Consider the following 21,974-nt stretch of genomic DNA (forward strand, 5'->3'; position numbering starts at 1 on the left):
CTCAGGCACCACCTCTCCGACCGAAATCCTGCTCTGGGGTCATTTTCTTTCTTCGACATCATGATTTTTCACCTTTTCAATTCTAACAATGATCCAAAGAACTAGCTCCAGGTTCTGCGATCTGTTACTTAGCATAGTGCGAATCCAGTGTACAACAGGGATAATAATATTAAACCCTGGTCATTTCTACGTTCCCCAGCATTATAAAGAGCAAATGAGATAAAAGATGTGAAAATGCTTTGCTAAGTGCGATTACTCATAAGACATTGCTTCCCCATCTTCCTCAGTGTACCCTAGGAATGGAATAAATGGAGTACACTGCCCACTTTATGAACTGTAACAGTGGTGTTCACCTAGGCTAGATGTAAATTAGTGTGGATTTGCTGCCTGGCCTGTACTGTTGGCTTTGTTTCTGTGCTTTTTTATGTATTTGGTTTTTTGGTTTTCTCTGATGTCATCAAGAGCAACAGTAGTCTAGAGGCTGGAGCTTCAGCAGCTATTTTGGACCATGTAAGGATTTCAAGAATAAAAGCCACACATGACAATGCAGTGAGGTGAGAGGACCTGGGTTCCTAACACCACGCACGGCACGCCAGACCAGACCAGCCCCTAACTGCCCATTTCCAGACTTCCACATGAAAGAAAGCACTGTCCTTTTATTCTGTGTTTTCTGTCGCATGGCACCAAGCCTAATCATAACATATTCCTCAGTTCTTGGAACTTGTATGACAACCATATAAAGTGAGCGGATAGGTGCAGAAACAGGTCCACTATCAATGAAACAGCCAAGTGGCCCGGGTGAGAGTCTCACTTGGGTCTCAGGCCAGTTCTCATTCTATAAAGGACTAGATAATAGCGCTGTAGACTTTGTAAGCCATACAGTCTCTTTTGCAACTACTTAATTCTGCTTTGTAAACGCAGCCATAGATAATAGTAAATGAGTGAATATGACTGTTTCGCTTAAACTTTATTCACAAAAGCAGGCAATGGACCCTTAGTTTACCAGCCTCTGATTTATTCTGTCCTGATGTTCCATGGTGAAAGTGCCCTGGAAACACATTACAGAGGTGGAGGGATTGTGACAACCAGCATATTCACACTACTGGCCAACATCAAGGCAAGTGACAGTGTGGTTTGAAAGAAAGTCCCTAATCTGATTTTCATATGATCCAGACTATGAGTTCATATCTGTCATTGCTGAGGTTTGAATGTGTCCCCCCTCCCCTCAAATAAAAGCATGTTTTGGAAACTTAATCCCCAATGCCACAGTTATGGGAGATGCTTTGGCCCTGAGGGACCATGAGGCCTTGAGGTGAATTGGTCCCATCGATGGATTAATGATGGGTGGGTTTGTTATAATAGAGCAAGCCCCCTACATTGCTTCTCCCAGCCTCTCCTCTTCCTCCATGGGTTCATGCAGCAAGAAGCTCCCTCCAGATATTAGTACCTTGATACTTGACTTCCTTGCCTTCAGGACAATGAGAAATTAAGCTCTTTCCTTTATAAGTTACCCAGTCTCTGTTGTTCTGTTATAGTAGCACAAATGGACCTAAGTCACTGAAACCAGATCAATATCCTGAGCTACTTCCTACCCATGGCCTCAGTGTCTCTCTCTCCTACCCTTCTAACAAATATGAATGCAAATGTTATCTATAGTCCCTGATTTCTACAATTACAGGGAGACTAAGAAGAGCTGATTTATGTAATCATACTTTGAAAAGCTATAAATATTATCCAACCATGGGTACATTGCTTCATGTCAGGCTGAGCCATATATCTTCTGTATCCTCCAGTTCTCTGTGCTTCCCCTTATCGTAGAACATAGCAAATCTGCTAAATATCAGTGCATCTATCTCCTTTCCTCTTCCATAACTCCACTTAAAGAGTTATTGCCTCGCATTTAATTATCAGACTCAATTACTGGGAAGTCTAGACATCTTTCGGGGTCACTGCTGGGCAGTGTGGGGATCCTGCCGTGTCATTGTACACTAAGCACACTACAAGTCACACCAGTGAAGCAGCACGTCAGAATTACACAAGACAGAAAGAGCTGGGTTGTGAAAGCCTGGAGCCAGCTGAACTAGAAGCTTGTGTAATTTCCTTCCTGCTCCAGGAGGCAGATTGGCGACCTGGTACTCTCTCTGGTGACCTGTAGAGGCCCTGTGATTCTTTAACCTCATTCTCTGAAAACTTCCACATCAGCCAACTCCCCTCTCACCAGAAAAAAAGGGACATTTTCCCTGAGAGGCCTAGAGTCACAGCACAGAAGTGGATAGCATTATTCATTAATCCATGATTCATGTATTCATCCATGCATTTATGTTTTCATTCACTTAATGAAGATGTATTGAATGCCTACTCTTCCGGCACTAGAGGGCAGGTGCTGAGATGAACAGACTTTGCCCTGTCCTCATGATACCTACAGGCAGGAAATAGACATTAAGGAAGGAAACGCACAAAATGGAAGGAGAGAATTTTCCCACCTTTGTACACACCATGCCTCCTTCCACTGGGCATGCCTCTCTCATCATTCTTCCTTATTGGATTCAAATTCTACCATTGGCTCCTAGTTGAAGATCTTCCTTTGTAAAATTCCCCTTCCACCTGAGACCTCAGTAAGTCTCTTTTCTTCTAGATTCCTGTTGCAATTAACAAATATTACTCACTTGACCAAGAATTTAGGCTACCTTGTCATGTTAACTATCCTTTTTGCTTGCTTACATGACACTTTTACCCTTCTACAGGTAGCACAAGACCATTTGAGTCACACAAGCCTATGTTCTTCTCCCACTTGTTTGATGGGCGAGCTGGAGACATTTCTGAATCCACTTGAACCTTAGTTTGACCTTGGAGAGAGATAATTCTTGACATAATATCTTTAAACATTTGTTCTGGTGCTAAACAAATAGTAAGTGTTCAGTGGTGTGTGCATGTGTGTGTGTGTGTGTGTGTGTGTGTGTGTGTGTGGCTAGAGATTAGCCTGGGGCCTTTTTATGTTTTATTTTGAGACAGGGTCTCATTAAATTTCCCAGACAGTACTCAGACTTGAGACCCTCATGCCTCAGTCTCCATCGGTGCGGGGTTTACAATGTTCAATACTTCTTTTTCTTCTCCCCATTTCGATTTCTTAGGTTGGAAACCTCAGGAAGGCAAGAACGCTGCCTTCTACCTTGTAATCTCAGCAACTAGCAGTGTGCTCTGAAGTAGCAAGTAGTTAATTAATAGTACATAATTATTGTGATAATCAGCCTTACCTGCTGCTGAGTCCCACATTACTATTCAGATTTGTTTTTTTCTTTTTCTTCTTCTTTTCTTTCTTCCACTAATTAGATTCTTTACAGCTCCCTTAAACTTGATCCTCTGGCAGGACTAAGTGCCAGTGCACTGCACACACTGGCTCTCTCCTAAATCAACACCATCTTATCAGGACGAAAATAGAGACCCAACAGATGATCAAGTGCCCTCCCACCACCACCACCTAAAATCATTGCTTTGTTCAACTTTCCTCTCTAAAGGGTGCAAGTACTTCACTTGCAAAGACCTGGAAGTGCGCCAGCTTACCTTATGACTTGCTTGTCATTTATTACTTGCCATCCTTCTGCCTGCCTGACTTCCTTCATCTCTTCACTCCACAAATATCTACTGAGTACAGAGTATTTCTTGCTAAGTGCTAGGCCAGAGATGAGTGCTATGCTAAAAACACAGATAAGTGCTGTGGGTCACCTGAAGCTGGTGAAAGAAGAGAAAGAAGGTAGGGAATATGAAACGCGAGGAGAGACTGCACTAACTTTGGCTAAGTGCTGAGCTCCAGGCCTTCTGGGTCATTCTTCCCAACCACCCATGTAAGTGGGCAGGGATTATTACTGAAGAAACAGAGGTTTACAAAGTTTGAGCAACTTGCCCAAGGTCATTTGTCACAAGACACTACCAGTCTGAAGAGGGAGGTTTCTGCAGAGAAGCTGAGGTGAGCAGCACATATTGTACATGGAGGCTTCAAATGAATGTAAGTCCTAATAATCCTACTGACTTTGACCTGTAGCACCAATTTTCTCTTCTAGGTTTGAACTGCTGTCCCTCTCCCAAGTCCACATCCTCAACTGGAAACATCTAAATTAGTTCCACACCATCCATATCTTCCTCCCCTGATACCACCTGATCGAAACCCCTCAGCCTCTTCTATGACTCATTTTAATAAAAGTGCAAACTCTGTGATGAGCCATGAGGACGTTATGTGGTGCTAAACCCCAACACTTGTTTTTTGCAATGAAGTAGCAAGTGACAGAAGTAGGTTAAGACCATGACACGATGACAAGGCAGAACTCTGGCTTGGGCTTGTGAAAAGGGAGGAGGTGGGGAAAGGCCTGCTGGAAATACGTGCTCCAGGCCTCTGGGGCTGCACCAAAACAGAAACCAACTGGAGCCCTTGCAACACATAGACTGGGTAATGTTTTTGTCATGAAATCCTCTGGAAACACGTGATTTCCAAATGGTAGTTTTCAGAGTAGCTTCTATGGGAAGGGTCCTGCACAGCAAAGAAAATGCTGAAAGGATTTCTGGGCTTTCCAGAACACCCTACTTTCCTACCAAGTGATTCTCTGTAGCAAGAGACCAGATGATGGGGCCAGGGAGCTGAAATCCAGTTCCCACTCTACTTGCTAAGCCCTGTGTTTGTGAGGCTGCTCTGCCCCTACTTTCTCAAATTTGTACAAAGCACAGAATAGGGTAATACTGCTTTGCCTTCCCCCAGCCCTAACCATTTACACATAGATGTGTCATAGTCACTTTCCCATCCCTGAGACACAATACCCCACACCTGTAACTTAAAGGAAGAATGGTTTCTTTTGACACCGAGGTGGGACAGCATGGCACTGGAAAATGGTGGAGAAGCTGCTCATGTCACGATGGTACAAGAGTGGAGGAAGTCAAGGGAGGAGCCTGGAAGGGAGATATAACCTTCTGTGTCATGTCCACAGTGACCCTCTGCTTCTGACCAGGTCCCCACCTGTGAATAGCAAGTCAGCTGTGATGCCCCTGTAATCCAGTTACCTTCCAAGGGTCATGCCTGTGCTCCCATGAGGCCTTGCAGGGACATCTAAATGTAAACCGAAACACAAACACATAGAGCCATATAAACATATGCACACACATATGCATACGCACATACACATTTTCACAAACATGTACACGAACATACATGCAGATGTATTTGTTTTCCTTTACTATCACAAATAATGGAGGCTTAGTAATTTGTAAGATACTGGCTACGTCACAACATGATAAAGAAGAACAGAGAGAAACAGCTGTGCAAAGAAAAGAGACAAATACATGCATGGTCTTGTTTTCTAACAACCTGCTCCTGAAGATCTAACTCTACGAGTCCAACATTAATCCCCTCTGAAGGTAGCACCTCTAACGACCTCATCACCTCCCACTATGCCCCACCTCATAAGGGCTCCACCATCTCTCAGTATCACCACATAAGGACCATATGAACCCTGGGGCACACACTCAGAGCATGTCCAAATCATAGCAATAGAACATACACACATACACACTAACTCATATTCATCAAGGTACTACACACAATCACAAATACAGACTAAGCCATCATACAGCACACAGAGATGTAGACACAGACACAATTATAGTGACACAAATATGTCCACACACTGACACACAAACACACAAATACAGGCACACCTAAGCACGCACTCACATAATACACATATACCTATACATACATACTTATATAGGTAGTCTCATGCTCACTTGCATATCACATACATAAAAGGAGAAACACATATTTACGTGTAGGCACACATACACTTAGACATAGAGACCACACAGGTACATATATACACAAAAAAGCAGACTTACACACACATATACACAGATACATGTTTAACCAGAAAAATTCTACTTTTATTAATTTTCTATGACAGCTTATGTTAAAAATCTTTATTTAATAAATGTTTCACTAGTAAAGGAGAATGAATTGTTCCTCTTGAAGGTTTATTCTTCACTCTTCAATGAAATCTTGTATGACAATATGTGGGAATAAAATGATAGTGAGCAGTATACTCAGACATGATAATGCTAAGTTTCCCCATGATCTGAGTATTGATAGTTTTGGTTTTAGTTTATATCATGATAAAGAGTTATAATTTAACACTGCTATGTAACATATAAAGCCAGGACTCCATTTTACTATACGTTCTCAAATATTTCTCTATGTCCTATTTCCTTCAATTCCAAAAAAATCTCTGGAGATTTGGAAAATGATATGAGGACTGAGGCAGGGTATATTTTGAAGGATTATATTGGACAAAACTCTTTAGGTTGTAAGAAATAAAAATATAATTCAAACTTGCTTAAACAGGCAGTTTATTGGCTCATAAAATCAGGTAACTCAACAGGAAAGTGAAATTCAGGAAATACTGGATCTGGAGAGTATTATGTCTTCACTTTCTTTTATTCACCATTTTAAGTCTTTTAATTTCTGTATTGACTTCGTACTCAAGTAGGATCACCCTATGTGATAGCAAAGGTGGCAAACAATCACTTTAGCATCCCAATGCCCTTCTAAGTCTTGGTGTGTTATATCCATACGATGGAATACTATTTATTCTTAAAAAGGAATGAAATACTGATACTGCGATGCTCGATATGAACCTCAGAAAGTATGCTGAGTGAAAGGAGCTGGCATAAAAAAATAGAAACCATATGACTATATTTTTGTGAAGTTCTAAACTAACCAAATTTAAAATAATTATGATTAAAAATTATCACCTGACATGAACTTAGGAGGGTGGATAGAGTCAAACTGTGAAGGGACATGGGAAAACTTTCTGGGATAATAGAAAGATTCAAAACCTTTGTAGATGTGTGGGCTACATGAACATATCCATTTATAATTGTACATTTTATGATGTGTAAATTTTACGTCAAATAAAAATCTGTTAGGTGTTAAAGACAAAGAAGGATTGACTCAGTTGGAGGTGCTTGGATAGTGACTGGGGAGAGAACACTGTGGAGCTTCTAGGTAGAATGACAGGAGGATGGAAGGTTGCCAGTGATGTGTGCTCTTCTGAAATAGCTCTTTTCTCACAGATCTCAGAGGAACAGGAAGGACAGGACACAGCACCAAGGCAGACTATTCTGTTCAATGTCCTTGACTAATCTAAGCAGCAACCCTTCTCTGCACTTTATTTTTCCTACCTGTAAGAGGAAAGAATGTAAGATTATACCTTCAAACATTTAAAATCAACTAAAGCCACAAACCTGTTGTGACAAAGCAAGAGATGGAACACAAGATCTGAAACTGTAAAATCCCCACAACTTTCCTAGTACCATATTTCATGTATTCTAAGATGCACTTTTTAAATTCTTTTTAAATTTAGTAATTACTAGCACATATTAATTTTTCATGATAATGGGTTTTATTATGACATTTCTATACATGCAGCCATGTGCTTCTTCCCAAATCCTGTTTTACCCTTTCCCTTGTCCTTTTCCCCTTTCCTAATAGGCCCCCTTTCAACTTCCATTTCTCCTTATTTTTTGCTATATTCCACATATGAAAGAACTAAATGCACACCCTTATCTAACATCTACCATCACCGAAATCAGAGGATGCCCTATGATCAATAACTTGCCATGGTGAAGCAATATCACAGTTGCACTGCCTGCTTGCATGTTCTTGGTTATAATTCCTGTTCAAAATGGCAAGACAACTACTATCATTGATGCTTGAGACAATCAACAACATATGGACCTTTGGAGGAAGAAATGTGAGTTTCATAGGTTGTCTGGGAAACTTTTGCTAGTACCTTGCAGTAAAACCTAAAAAAATAGTACCAAGATCAAAATTTGTGAGTTGGGCTCTTTTCCCTATGAGAATGATCTGTGTCTCTACTTCCTATTATCTATCTTTTGCTTTGCTCTTTACTTTTACTCTGGGTTTCTCATATAAGAGAAACAATGACATATCTAAGTTTGTGTGTCTGATTTTTTTTTCACTTAACATTATGGTCTTAAGGTGCATCCATTTTTCTACAAATGACTGAGAGATGGAGAGAGAAGGGAGAGAAGGAATGGATAAGGGATGAGAAAGAGGAATTGGGATGCATTATCTACATGCACCTACTTCAGACAGGAATGTAAATGTTATGTACTGCAAGCATGTACAAAAAGGGAAGGGGATAATGGGGTAGGTGGAGAACAAAGGGAGGGGAGAGAAAAGGGATGAAAAGATGAATTAAGATGTGTTATATACATGTACCAATTTCCCACAAGGATGTAAACATCATGTACTACACATAATGTACTAATAAACCAAAGAAAATTATAGAAACTTAAATAAATAAAAATTTATGAATTGGTACCAGTGGCTTGACAGAAAGTTCCCAAGACAATAATTAGCATTAGTTTTTTAAATGTTGCATTTCTTCATTCCCTTCATATTCTGGTTCATAATGTGTGGAAAACCGGAGCAACTGAGTTGAAAAGTGCTTCAGGAAAGATGAGCAATTTAGAATGTGAAGAAGTCTTAACAATACCTTAATCAATGTATTTGGCTCCTATTTTCCTTTTTACATGTACACAACAGCAATGTATGATTTAAAATGTATGTCTGAATAAGTGTAAAAGAAATTATTCAGTAATAATACATAGCACCGTGTCTAGCTTAATTGGCAATGCCTTTTCTTTCTAAGAGATATGTAAACAGTTCATCTGGTGGAGTCTTAACTTTAATAAAATATGGCGGTGAAGCCTGATGCTCCCTAGCTCTTTCTTTCTGTTTCCTTAAATGTTTGTGAGAGTACAGATGGAGGTCAGTTCTGAGGGTTTCTGTGGACAGAAGCCATGCTACAGGCTTTCCAAATATTCTCTCCACCAATCTCACACTGGCTTCATGGGGAGGCACCATTACTTTCCCATTTAATGTAGAGCAGACTGAAATGTCTTGCTCAAGTCACATGGATTGTATCAATTCCTCCCTGAAATAGGGGAGAACCACAAAACTGACTTTCTCCAGGTGACATAAACTTTCTAGAATCTGCCAATGAGTGGTCCTATGTCTAGTTCCATGACTTGGGGCCACATGGCAAAGGTACAATGATTTGAAACCTCACTTATACCACAAGAAAGACTAGAAGTGTATAACAAAATAAAATCAGAAACTTTGGAGTTGGACCTGGTATGAATCTCATCTCTACTAGTTACTAATTTTGTGATTTTTGGCAAACTACTTAAGCACTCTGAGCTTCAGTTTCTTCCGCTGTAAATGCAATCAGTACTGTCTACCTCCATGAGTTGCATGAGGGCTAAATAGTTCAAGCATTCATTTAATTAACAAACATCCACAGCGTCTACCTCATGCTAGGCACTGTATTATATAAGTGAATGCTACAAATAAGCCTCTAGTAGGCTGCCAGGGACACCGTTTGTGGTTTTGTTATTGTTTTTCTGTACTTACTTCCTCTCATGCCAGTGCCTCTTTTTCTTTAGGTGAGTTTCTTCCACCCCATGTCTACAAGACTGCTGTAATCAGATGTCCTGTTCTTTCCTGGACTGAGGGTGAGTGTGAACATTCTCTCTCTGGAATTTCAGTCTTCTGCAGAGTGACAGGGAGACAGAATGCTAGGAGGTCATGCATTCCACCCCTGTCAAAACTCCTCCACCTCAGATGGAAGCTGTCTTGCTTTCTCTCATGTCCATGTCTGACTCCCCAGCCTGGATACCATTTTTTAATTTGTTTTGAGATCATGTTATTACTCCAAAAATTCTCTTTCACACAAGTTAGTCCAAAACAGCTTTTGCCATATGTAACCAAAGAAATCAAATACCCACTAAAAAAAAGCTAACATCTCTTTCCCCAACATGTATGATCTAGTTAAGATAGAAGAGATCCAAAAAGGGTATGTAGAACTTGGAAGTGCTCACTTTGGAGCATACATCTCGAATTCACATTCTGTCCTGTCAGATAGTCTAAATAACAAACCATAGACTTACACTGGCATGGAGAGTCTTGCTCTAAGATAGGCCTGGCACACACTATCTAATGTAAGGCTCAGCAGAACCTGAGTAGTAGGTGGCATTTTCACCCATTTCCTAGATGAGAACATTAAAGTTCAGACAGGTCTTGTAACTTACAAGACCAACTACTTAATCTGCAGGGCCCCATACAAAATAAAAATGAAAGACCCCATGTTAAAAAAAATCACTAAGAATTTCAATAGAGTGATAGCAGAGCATTAGACCAATTTCAGAGTCCTTCAAAGCACACCTTCCCTAAACCTTTACCACAGAGGTCATACCTAAAACTGGCTCTGCTTAAATTAGTAAGTGGCAGAATTGAGACCTGAACCTAGTAGGCTTCTGTAACCAGGAAGTTGATGGTTATAATTCTTAAATAACCCCACAACAGGAAACCATTGTCTGTCAGGTGAAATCAGAATGAAAGTGATGCCCATTCAAGACCACTCAGATCACCTGGGCATTGCTCTCATCTTCTACCCTACATAGCAGTTGTGGAATCCAATGAAAGCCTGATGAGGAGGGGGAACTTCAGACTCATGAGGAAAAGTACTATCCAGAAGGGCAACAGTGCCAAGCCCTTTTCTCACTGCTTCCCTCCTGGTGTTGTTTGGCCCCCTCCCTTTGAGGAAGTCCTAGATCAGTTGGAGAAAATGCAGAGGAAGTGAAGAATTTAAATATACAAGTGTTTAAGAAATTGGAGGTGGTTACCCGGTAGACTGGAAGAATCATGGCTGTCATCAAATCTCTTCCCTGCTGAGACACGAGCTCTGTGAGAATGGGAATTTTCTTGCTCTTCACAATACTTCGAATACCTGGTACCATCCCCACAATATAATTAATGCTTAAAATATATAAGTGAATCAATTAATTAAAGAGTCTGCTGAATATCTGGTGGAGGAGGGATTACATGTCTTTTGTTTAGACCCAACGAGGAAGATCAGTTCCAAGGAGATAGATTTTGATTCTTGGATTTAAGAAAGTTCTCTGGCCCTAATATGGAACAGGCTACTAGGACAAACCCTTCACAACAGAGACTTGAACAGGATGGTGACAGGATGTCTCCACATGTGTCCCTAGAGCACCAGAAATGGAAAATAGGCTTCCATTTCTATGATGATTACAACTGATTTGTAGTAGCTACTTTTATTTTAATAAGAAATTGTGCTGGGATCAATTGCTAATGCTTGCCAGGAACTCGAGAATATCCTTTCAATATTCTTTGAAGCTGCAATATTTGCACCTCTGTGAATCTGCACATTTCATCCAAACTAGAGATATTGAGTAACTTTAACTTCAGTGACCTAGTGTAGGGCAAATTAACTGACCAAGTTCAGCAAACCTTGTCTCTGTATTTGATCAGATCAGAACCATACTTAATTCTCTTATTTCGGAAGTATTATCCTACCTTGAATTGAAAGTCACTGAATTCTAGTTAAATCTAAAATTGTAGGGGTTTTGAGGATTCTTTGTGTTGTAGCTCTGGGCTTGGGTACTTTAAAGATAATGTCCAACTCCAGTTATAAGCAATCCTGGATGTCAGATTCACTGTGCTTACAGACATCTGTAGGGAGAAAACTCAGAATAAATCTGTCTAGATAGTAATGATGAATTACATTACTTCACAGCAATGGTAACCTTTGGAGGCAAAAGTCCAGACAGGTTGAGGAATGGAAAATGAGGACATGGGGTACCAATACCATTAGCTCCCATCAAAAGAAAAGGTCAAAGGAGGATTCAAATCAATAACCTGTTCAGAAAAAGCAGAGAATAAACCCATCCAACTTTGAGGAGGCGAGATTAAATATTTGCCATTGTTTCCTGCTTCTTCCGCCAAAGGAGTTTATTAATTCACACTTAAAGCAATGCCCACCTTAGTTAACCGAGTTTCAAAAATAAATAATGGGCTTACTCATTAAAATAAAAGATCATGACCCTCACAAAATTTCCATTTCCTCCAACTTATATTTTATATCTTTATTTCAGAGATTTAACCCTAACTATAACAGACCCCACGTTTTATATAACTCAAGGGGTTACTAACATCTTACTCAAATTTTAGAGTATGTGTATCCACACATCCTCCTTACTGGTGAAATTGTTCATAACTAGCACTATATCCTTGAAAACACATTAAGAAATCCAGATTGATTTTTTTCATTTTTAATATCTTGCTGGATCCAGATATTCATTGAATACTGAATTATGTGCTAAATACTATTCTAAATATTTTTGTTAAATACTTCCTGGCATGACCCTTTTTGAAAAAGTAAAGTTGCTTGCTCCTCATTTTTTATTTTCCTTCAGAAAGCAAGAGACTTAAAGAGTTAAAATAATAGTAAATGATATTTGCTGATTGGTTTTACATCTCGTTTAATATTACAGCAATCTTCTGAGTAAATATTTTTCTTCTCATTCATTCAATGATAAATTAAGAGCTCAAAATTGAAAGAGGGTCTGTGACAGTTAAGCTAGATACCTGAAAAGGGTTTGAACTTAGGTCAATCCAAATCCTGTTCTTTTGTGGCTCTCCATTCTAGTGTTCCTCAATGTCCCATAGGATTTGCACATGAAAAGCTTCCTGCCAAAAGGTAAGTTTCATCATCTAACAGGGCTTCCAATGACATTGGCTATCTAATGGACCTACAGGCAGAATTGGCATTGGAGATGCTGGCTTCCCTTCCTTTCTATTCATGCATATTTCCAGGAGAAGAAATATATTTCACTTGCTGGGAGTAATAGACAAAATCTTAAAACTTACCCCTGTGGAAATTTTTCCCAGGCCACCTAAACTTGTGTCTACAAGTGTTTGTTTGTATGTTTCCTGTGAAACTTTCATGAGGGAGCAATTGTCTCCCTCATGGGACTCAAGGCAGTCTGTTACTAGAATGGAGATGGGTCTTCAAGAGCAATAACATTCAGCATAATGTAGCTACAGAACATAGTAAGTTAAACACAGAAAGACAAATTCTGAATGTTCTCTCTCATAGGTGCCAGCTAAAAAATGTTGACTTGTATATAGGGTAGTGATTACTGCAGGTTGGGAAGGGCTGGAGAAAGGAAGACTAGAAGGGAGTTGGGTAATACATACGAAAATACAAATAGAAGTCATAAGTTCTAGTGTTCTACAGCAGAGTTAGGAACTGTAGTTCAACACAACCTATTATGTATTTTATGAATAAATAGAAAGAGGAGTTTGACATCTCAGAAATTAAAGTAATGGTAAGGAGAGGGGAATGTTAATTACCCTGATTTGATCAGTATAGAGTGTATACGTGTGTTAAAATATTGCACCCTAGAAATATGAATGATTATTTTGTTAATCAAATTTTTAAATATTTAAGAAGATGGAAGTGCTATCTATACTGATTTGATCATCGCATCTTTTCAGGCATGTATCAAATTATGCTGTAGTCCATAAATACGTACAAATAAAGAATAAAAATACAACGAAAGATAACAGCTGGAGAATGCTGGAGTCAGCAGAAAGGATAGCCCTTTTCCCTTTTTATCCTTCAAGGCACCATATGAAGCTCCCTTCTCCAAGAAATGTCCCTGACTGATGTTCAGTCTCTTTGGCTCTTCCAGTCAGCACCACATCACAATGGGAGAGTTGTCAGCCAGAGGAAGAGGCATGCAATAGTTAATATAATAATTGCTCACGTACATTTTGATTGACAGTCTGTAGCGTGCCAAGCACTTCTGAGGAGAAGTAGGTACAATGGCGCCAGACAAGCTGTGTGCGTGGGCTGCCTGTGAGGAGATGGCCACAGCTGTGTTCGAGGCCATCTCACCATCACTCTACTGGCAACATTGCATAGAGGAGGCCACCAAGGGCTGTCCTGGGGTGTTGGGGAAACTTGGCAGAAACAGAAGTGTAAACAGCTACGATGTGCTTGGAGACCCCTAAGACTTTCAGTTTGACTGGACAGGGGTGAAGGTGATTGAGGGGTGAATTTACCTGCGTCTGGTGTGAGACGGAAGAGCCTTATGTGTATGCAGGCTCTGAGATCTGACGTTGATCTTGTCTGCATTGCAGTGTTGTCTTTTTAATCACTTGAATATCTGACTGCATTTCTCCCATTGTATTATAAAAGCAAAGGGGAAAGAGAAGTTAGAAAGGACTGATTATAGAAATAAGAAGCAAGTAAGTAATACAGTTCCCAAAGAAAAAAACTTTAAACAAAACACTGATCATTTTACCTTTAATTAAAGACTTAAGTGACAGGAGACTTCATAAGAATTACACCAAAGAGAATTCTGCCCCCCCCCCCACCGTAGTGTTTCCAGGAGAAGAAGAGCCCTGGGAAAGAGACAGTGTTTATCAAATCCCTCTTTGTGTTCTTATTGCACAACATGGAATTAACAGTTCATAACATAGTTCTATTATGGCCATCTTTTATTTTGTAAATAATAAAATAATGATTGTATCTGGTGAGCCTGTCCCCATTAAAACTAAAACATTAGCACTATACCTACCTACCATGTGTTACTCTCTTTCTCCCCATCCATATTAACCATTTTTCTAACTCTCCTAATTCTTATTATATGAATCTCTTTAATTTTTAATTTTGGGGAGATTTGAGAGACTGATGTGTTATAGCTTTTTGTCTTCTTTTAATATACACTTTTACACATACAATACACAGATATCTATTGTAGGGATACATGTGTGCATGCACGCACACAGATAAGCATAATTGCTATATGGCAAAGTTTTAGTACTCTGTTGCACTGAGCTGTAGTTTATCCCTTTCATTGCTGATTACATTCCATTATGTGACTACACTAACAGGTATTTATCCATTCTGCTATCAATGGAGATTTGGACTTTTTCCTTAATGACCTACTATGTGAAGTCATCTCTGGGGTTTTTTTCTGCCTCCAATTTGAAATCTCCCATAAACTCTTTGAAGTGGGTATCATTATCTTCATTTTCAGGGTGAAGACCCTAAAATGCAGAGAGGATGACTGCTTTCCTGCTATCACATGGCCACACAGTAGCAGAGCCAGGATGTCAGGTGGGTTCTAGAAAATGCAAACCAGCTGTAGCACTTCCTCCTCTCCTGGACACTCAGCTTTCCACCCACTGTGCTGAAGCCCCAGAAGACTACCCTAGCTCTCTTTTCGTTTTTCTGAGCCCTTTTTATGAGTCACTGCTAGGGCAAAGAGGGGATTTCCTAAACTACCTCTGTCAGTAGATATCAAAACAACACATTCATTCACTCAGGCAATTTCATGGGTAGGCGTCGGTTATACTAAAAATTTTGGCCCAGCCAGTTGGGTGGGACTGCATTGACACAGCGGTCTACTCGAATGGATTTCCTCCTTTTCAGCCATTTAAGTCTCCACATAAGTAATAATTATAATCCTTTACTTGCAAACAGAACTATATCACTTCCAAAACTCTCTAGGATAGGGAAGGAAGTATTAGCCTCAATTTGAAGATCAAAAAACCAGGTATCATAAGAATGAAATGATTCAGCTAGTAAGTGGTAACTTGGGAAAAGGACTTCTCGTCAAGGTCATCATGTTCTGCTCTTCTATACAAATGTTTCATTTATATATATATATATGTGTGTGTGTGTATTATACATATTCAAATTTATATATTGTATAATATATATATTTATACAATTTATACTATATATTTATACAATGTATATAAATTTAAACTATATATAATACTATATATATATATCTACATTACTCTGATAGAGACTTGAAGAGAATCTACTAATCCAACATTTAGGACATTCTTCCAACATAATTTTCTTCACTACTAAAAGTTACATTATTTTTAATGGGAAAATACACATTTGGCTTTCTAACCCACATAATATTTGAAAAACACGATTTTGCTAAGTGACAGCCACAAGATAAGAAGGAAGTGGATGACTGTAGCCTGACATGGTCTGAAAGTGTTAGGCTTGGACCCTCCCTACAAATGTTCCTAACTGTTAAGAGCCTGGAGTTCCACTATTCCTCCATTTGTATCTGTATGGGTTTCCACCTTAAAGAGTTTTATGAAACTCTATCTTTATGAAAATCTAATGTAGATCCTATTAAGAAAAATAATTGAAAACTTAGCAAATTGTTTGTTAGCTATGTATTCTTTCAATATTACACTGAAATCCCTTGTCTAATAGGCCTATCCAAGAATTATTTCATCTTCTGTGTAATGTAGCGTTGTTTGACACACTATTTACTATTGTTTCAGGCCCAGACTCTGTGAAGAAACATTCTAACTTGTAGATATTATTCCCAGTACAGGTGCAAATTATTTTTGTTTGGAAGAAAAGTAACCACAAAGATGAAAGTTTTCTTTCCCTGAAGGAGATTAACCAGTTTTGTGTTTAATTTAGGAGTTTTATTCCACCTTCTTTCTTGGTGCACATATAAACACTATGGTTTTTTAAAAAATAATCTTTACTAAATTGCTCGTTTCTTCATTAATGAGTTTAATTATGGAAATATTCCCACTTTATATCCGTTTATAATTTTAAAGAAAAGATAACACTTTGACAGTCCCACTTTTAAATCAATAAATGAAAGTGTTCCAATTATTATGCTGCATAACCAATTACCCTAAAATTATGATGTTAAATAGCAACAATTTAATTGACTCGCAATATTGTGTGTTAGTTTTTTGGAAGGGCTCATTGTAAACTTGCTGCTTAGGATCATATATGGTTGAGGCTAAGACGTGATGGGGCTGAATGGGCAGGACAGGAAGGCTTGTTCACGTGGCTGCGTGTAGTGTTTGCTGGGCAATCAGCCTGACAATCACCAGAGACTTGTGCACAGCCTCCACTGCAGGGAGTTACCCTTAGGCAGTGGAGACACACTTCTAGGATGCTGGCTGGTTTCCCCCAGCACAGCACCTAAGAAAACCAAGTAGATGTGCATAACCTTTGCTGTTCTTGTCTGAAGTTCCAAACATCACTCCTGCTATAGCTCATTGGTTAAAAGATTCAAGGGTAGGGGACAGAGACCCCTCCTTTTTTGGGAAAAGCGTCACAGAATTGTTGGACTCTGTTTTAAAAATGGCATATGGGGGGTGGGCAGGGATTTAGCTCACTGGTTCTGCTGCCTGCCTCACAAGCTCAAGGTTCTGAGTTCAATCCCCGGTACTGAAAAAAAAAAAAAAAAGCATATGGGAAAACAATTTAAACCTCACAATTAGAGAGAAAACTCACATCTGGGCTACTACTGTAGCAAAAAGGTGATTGGGGCAGGGAAGAAAGAGCAGAAAAGAGACAGAGGAGTCAAAATAAAAGGAGATTTTGTGCTAATTTTAGTTTAAAAATGATTAAGGCTCATTCTTCCAGGCTCATAGGAAGAGGGAATAGTATATTAAAAATAATTCAAATGAAAAACTGAAAAGGTTTGTTAGCTGACTGGCTGCAGTATACCCTATTAGCTCTGTAATAGGAGTGTGACACCATTTTTTTAAGTGTGACTGCTGTCCAAAGAAAACATTATGACAAATTTAATGTAAAAATTGAATTGACTTTTATGTGTGATTCTAGAAGCAGGCAACACTTTTCTGTGTGAGAATGAACAGATGTTCTTTTGAGCTGGGGAGAGGCAATTACTAGCTTTATAGTCAGAAAAGGGCTGAAGAGAGCAGCAATGTACTGGTCATTTCAAAGTGACTTTATTTATAGCGTTAAAAAGAGGGGACACCCTTATCATGCTGCTCAGGTAAATCACACCCCTCCTGACTGGTTGCTGTGAATTACTGTTTTGTTTTGGAAACTAGCCTGTTTCAGGGTTCAGTGTGATTCATGGCACCTGGCATGAGGATTCCATTCTGCTTTGGTTTGGTCTACTGGGAACTTATGTAGGAGTTCAATCCAAAATTCTGGCTTCCCATAACTTTGCTAACACTGCCAACAAATTTTAAGCCACATCCCTTTCCTTCTTCTTTACCTCTGAGTAAGTTGATAAGAAGGACCAGTATTCCCTCCTTTGCCTCCAGAAGGAAGGGAAAGCCACCTACAGGAACCATAACTCCAGCCATGCCTCGATCACCATAAAAACCCCACTGTTCCTGCTCTTTCAAGCCATTTTTGGACCTGCTTTGAAGTCACCCTTCTCTCCCCAAAAAGCCTCATTATGTAATAAACCTTTCCATACCCTCTTGGCACATGTGGGTGATGTTATCGTTTTTGACATCCACACTACATTTTGGGTGGAGGATACATTCTGAATCTTCAGAGTGAAGTTCCAAATCATACTATATGTAGTTATTTTGGTTTCTGGATATGAAAGTCATAATAGCAGTTATTGCTTTCTACTTATACTATTCTGGCACTTTTTACATCTTAACTCATTTAATCTTCTTAAGAGTTCTGTGAGATAGAAACTATGATTATTATCCAGACTCTTGGTGAGTGTACCCAGCAGAGCTCAGGCAAAGAAAGGAATTTGTGTAGAGTGGCCAGTATAGTTGATGATGGGAGCTAGTGTTCAGATGCCAATAAATGGAAAGAGAAAAGCAGAAAGCTATGGACTCACATTCAGAACATGAGAGGAAGAGGAAGAGCCAGTCAACTGGTCTAAATGAACATGAACAGAGGTCTAAATGTTATGGAGTACCTAATTAGGTGTTGGTTGGATTAAATAATTGTTGTAATAAGTTTAAAGGTGGTCTGACTGTCTAGAACAGAGCCTGAAAGCCTAGACAAACCTTTTCAGATCGTTTCTCTTTGATCTGAAAAGACCCTTTGTCATATGATATCCTTTTCTCATTGCCCGATCATGAAGCAGTGGGCACCCCACTGTGGAGGGAATTCTGAACAGAGGTCTGTGGCATAGGGAAGCTCCCTTCCTTGGTAGGCAGAGAGGATCATTTGGGTGGAAGTTTGCACATTTACACAGAATTCCAGAAGGCTCTTGGTATGGTCTTGAGGCTGGACTTTCCTTTGGATGTTCAATGTTGTCACACCCTTCCTAATGACTACAGATGCTACAGCTGAAATCTGCTAGCAAAAAGAAGATCATGATTGTGTTACTGGAACTGCCCATGGGAACATTTTTGGGTCAGTGATCCAGGTTCTATACCAGTGATTAGATGATCAGAAAGGAAGAGTCATTTCAGACAAGCATGTGGCCTGTGGTTCTGCTGGTGGGTACTTTTAGGGCAGTTGGAAGGGCCTACGTGGAGCATATTAGCCAAGAATGACAATGAGAAAGTGGTATTGTCTCTTCTTTAAAACAATCCTCCCAGCTCTGAAGGGGCCTAAAACAGCAAGCGTGTTACAGAGCAGGAGGTGAAGGTGGGATTAGAAAGGAGCAGACTCTGAAGATGATCCCATGCATCACTGTCAGAAGCTAGGGCTACTGAGAATGGAGCTGCTCCTATATAGAAAACTCTCCTACCATTCCCTTGAGAGGTATTAGAAATAAAACCAGGCTTTTGGATTAGTTAAACAATTCAAAGGATGAAAACAACAGAGAGGGAAGAGCTAGAGCCAAGCTCATCTTAATCTTAAATAACAAAAATGTGACCTTAATGGCATTGAGTGTTGGGGAAGCAGGTCGTTCAGTGATGAGGACAGAGAAGGCAGACTTATAATTATCTTACTATCACCTTCTGAACACTCACTGTGCACACTGCTTTGCACTTTCCTGATACATAGATACTCAGTGTGTGATAACTGCAGTTAATAACATTATTATTAATATTTTGTACCAACATTATTATTAATATCATTGTTGTTTATAGTAGTTAAAACATTACTGAGTGGCCAAAAAAGTCCGAGTATACTAATTAACAGCCACCTGCTTTTTGAATCTCATTCCTTAAGTAAACTGCACAGAACAAGAAGAGCCATTGTTTGCGATGAGGAAGGAAAGGTTCCTGCAAAAGGCATCATCACAGCACAATGTTTTGCACCAGCTATCCTTCCTGCAGCTGGAACCTGGCAGAGCAGGACAGCACACCCCCCACCCTCTGGGATCATTACTCACTGCTCCCCTGATTAGTGGGAAGGTGGATATGTTTGTTTTTATCTTCCATACACAGCCCAACACTGGAAGACTCTGTCAAGGGAGAAAAAGGTATTTGTAAGTAGGAGCAACCTGCTAAGTTTCTGGATTTGGGGGGTGGGGGTAGGGTCTTTGTAGTTCTTTTTCTTCATTACTTTCTCTATCTCTCTCTCACGCTCCTCTTTACCACCCTCCACCCTAAATTCACATCAGGCATTTCCACCTGTTCTCATCTTTGTGACTTTGGAAGCATGTCCTAGTCCCTAAGATGTTCCACAGACAATGATTAGTAGTTTGGGGAAACTTGAGATACCACATACTCTTCCCAGAAATTCACAATGTATTTCATCATGTACACAGCCCTGAAAACCATTGGATCCTGTTGGATCTGGGGTGCCTTAGTCTCTTTGCTCACAAAACATTATTTTGTTCACAATACTTATTAATATCCCTCAGTACTAGGGTGCCAAGGGACCAGATCAGGTAATTTCCCAAAGAGAGAAAAAGTACAGAGGCACAGAGGCATAAAATAATTTTGTTTAAGGGAGGCATTGTGGAAACATGCTAAGGGGGTGGATATGAGGGAAATGTGTTGTGGCTTATGCAGAGAAATGGTTGTATCACCAGGGAACAGCTCCGGAAGGTACCTAAATTGCCAGTCTGGACACAAGTAAGGAAGAAGGATAAAAATGAATTAAATGGTTCTAGGTCCCAATAAGCCTCATATGTTTTTCTCATGCAGGAACCATAAACTGGTAGATTGTAGTAGGTATGCTTAGAAGTGAAATTAAAGAGGAGACCTGAGTTCTAAGCTAGGTATTTGAATATTTTATTCCCTTCAGTGCTTCCTTTTGTCACACACATCACTGTACAAATATTGGCCAGGATTCTCTATAGAATCAACAAAATTTAATATGTTGTTTACAACCTAGGAAACCAAGGAAAAGCCAGTGGTGTAAATTAGCAATTCACTCTGAGACCCAAGGGCCAGGATGAGTCCCCACTTATCTAAGTCCCAGAGTCTAGAGGTTCAAGAACCAAGATGTCTGATGTCCCAGGGCAGGGGAAGATGGATATTCCAGCTCAAGAAGAGAGAAACTGTTTGGTTCCTTTGGCCTTTTTGTCCTACTCAGGCCTTCAATGGATTGTATGGTGCCCACTGACATAGGCGAGGACACATCTTCTTGACTTGGTCTACTAAATCAAAAGCTAATCTTTTCTGGAAACCTCCTCAAAGACACTCAGAAATAATGTATTATTAACTAGTTATCTGATCATTCTTCAGCCCAACCAAGTGCACACATAAAATAAACCATCATTGTATATAGAAATGGAATGCTGGCTTCCAGGACTTGGGAGAGCAATATCTCAAGCCTTCTGTGGCTCAACAGTGTGTCCAGTTGTGGTTGTGAAGTGCCACACTAGGTGGCAGGGAGTAAGAGAAGAGCTTTAATCAGCAAGTGACCTGATTAGGGTAGCATAGAGGGCTCCGTGGGCTTTCACTGAGACCACTGTGCATGGTCCCTGCCACAGGATCTTCGGCACATTCTTTCCTTCTGCCCAGAGTTGGTCCTTCTAGCATCCCCGTCCTCACCTCACTGTGCCCACTCATCCTTAGATTACAGCTTAGCCATCATTTTCTCAAAGAAGCTGCCCCCATCCCTCAAAATCTTCTTTCTCGTGTTTTCTTATGTATTTTCTTGACACTAATTTTAATTGATAGCTATGTGTTTGTGTTATTATATGATCTATTCTAGCTAGACTATTTGTCATGCTGTTTCTACAATTGGAAAGCACAGCTTTCACACTGCCACATGCCACATAGCTATCTTTCAAAGTCCATCCTGAATTTTATTTCTCAGCAGTGAACACACCTGGAAACACTTGTGCCCTTTTTTCAGGTCCAACATAATATGGACTACAGACATTTCTCGTGGCTT

At 39.8% G+C, this 21,974-nt stretch overlaps 1 long non-coding RNA gene across 4 annotated transcripts in view; it reads left to right on the top strand.

Annotated features, from left to right (window-relative positions):
- LOC101720077 (uncharacterized) overlaps nt 1–21,974 on the top strand; it is an 86,666-nt gene that overhangs the window by 712 nt on the left and 63,980 nt on the right. For 2 of the 4 annotated variants that reach the window (XR_001182640.3, XR_015452492.1), the window contains 2 exons: nt 9,511–9,579; nt 14,980–15,059. This is a non-coding gene — a long non-coding RNA (uncharacterized LOC101720077). Of the gene's footprint in view, nt 3,965–4,058; nt 7,791–9,510; nt 9,580–14,979; nt 15,060–21,974 lie in introns of all 4 variants that reach the window. The other 2 variants (XR_015452491.1, XR_206285.4) reach the window with 2 other exon arrangements.

The sequence above is a fragment of the Heterocephalus glaber genome, unplaced genomic scaffold (assembly GCF_053883595.1).
Source record: "Heterocephalus glaber isolate CG9 unplaced genomic scaffold, H.glaber_assembly_v1.0 deba00001447, whole genome shotgun sequence".
In the NCBI taxonomy this organism is placed as follows: domain Eukaryota; kingdom Metazoa; phylum Chordata; class Mammalia; order Rodentia; family Bathyergidae; genus Heterocephalus; species Heterocephalus glaber.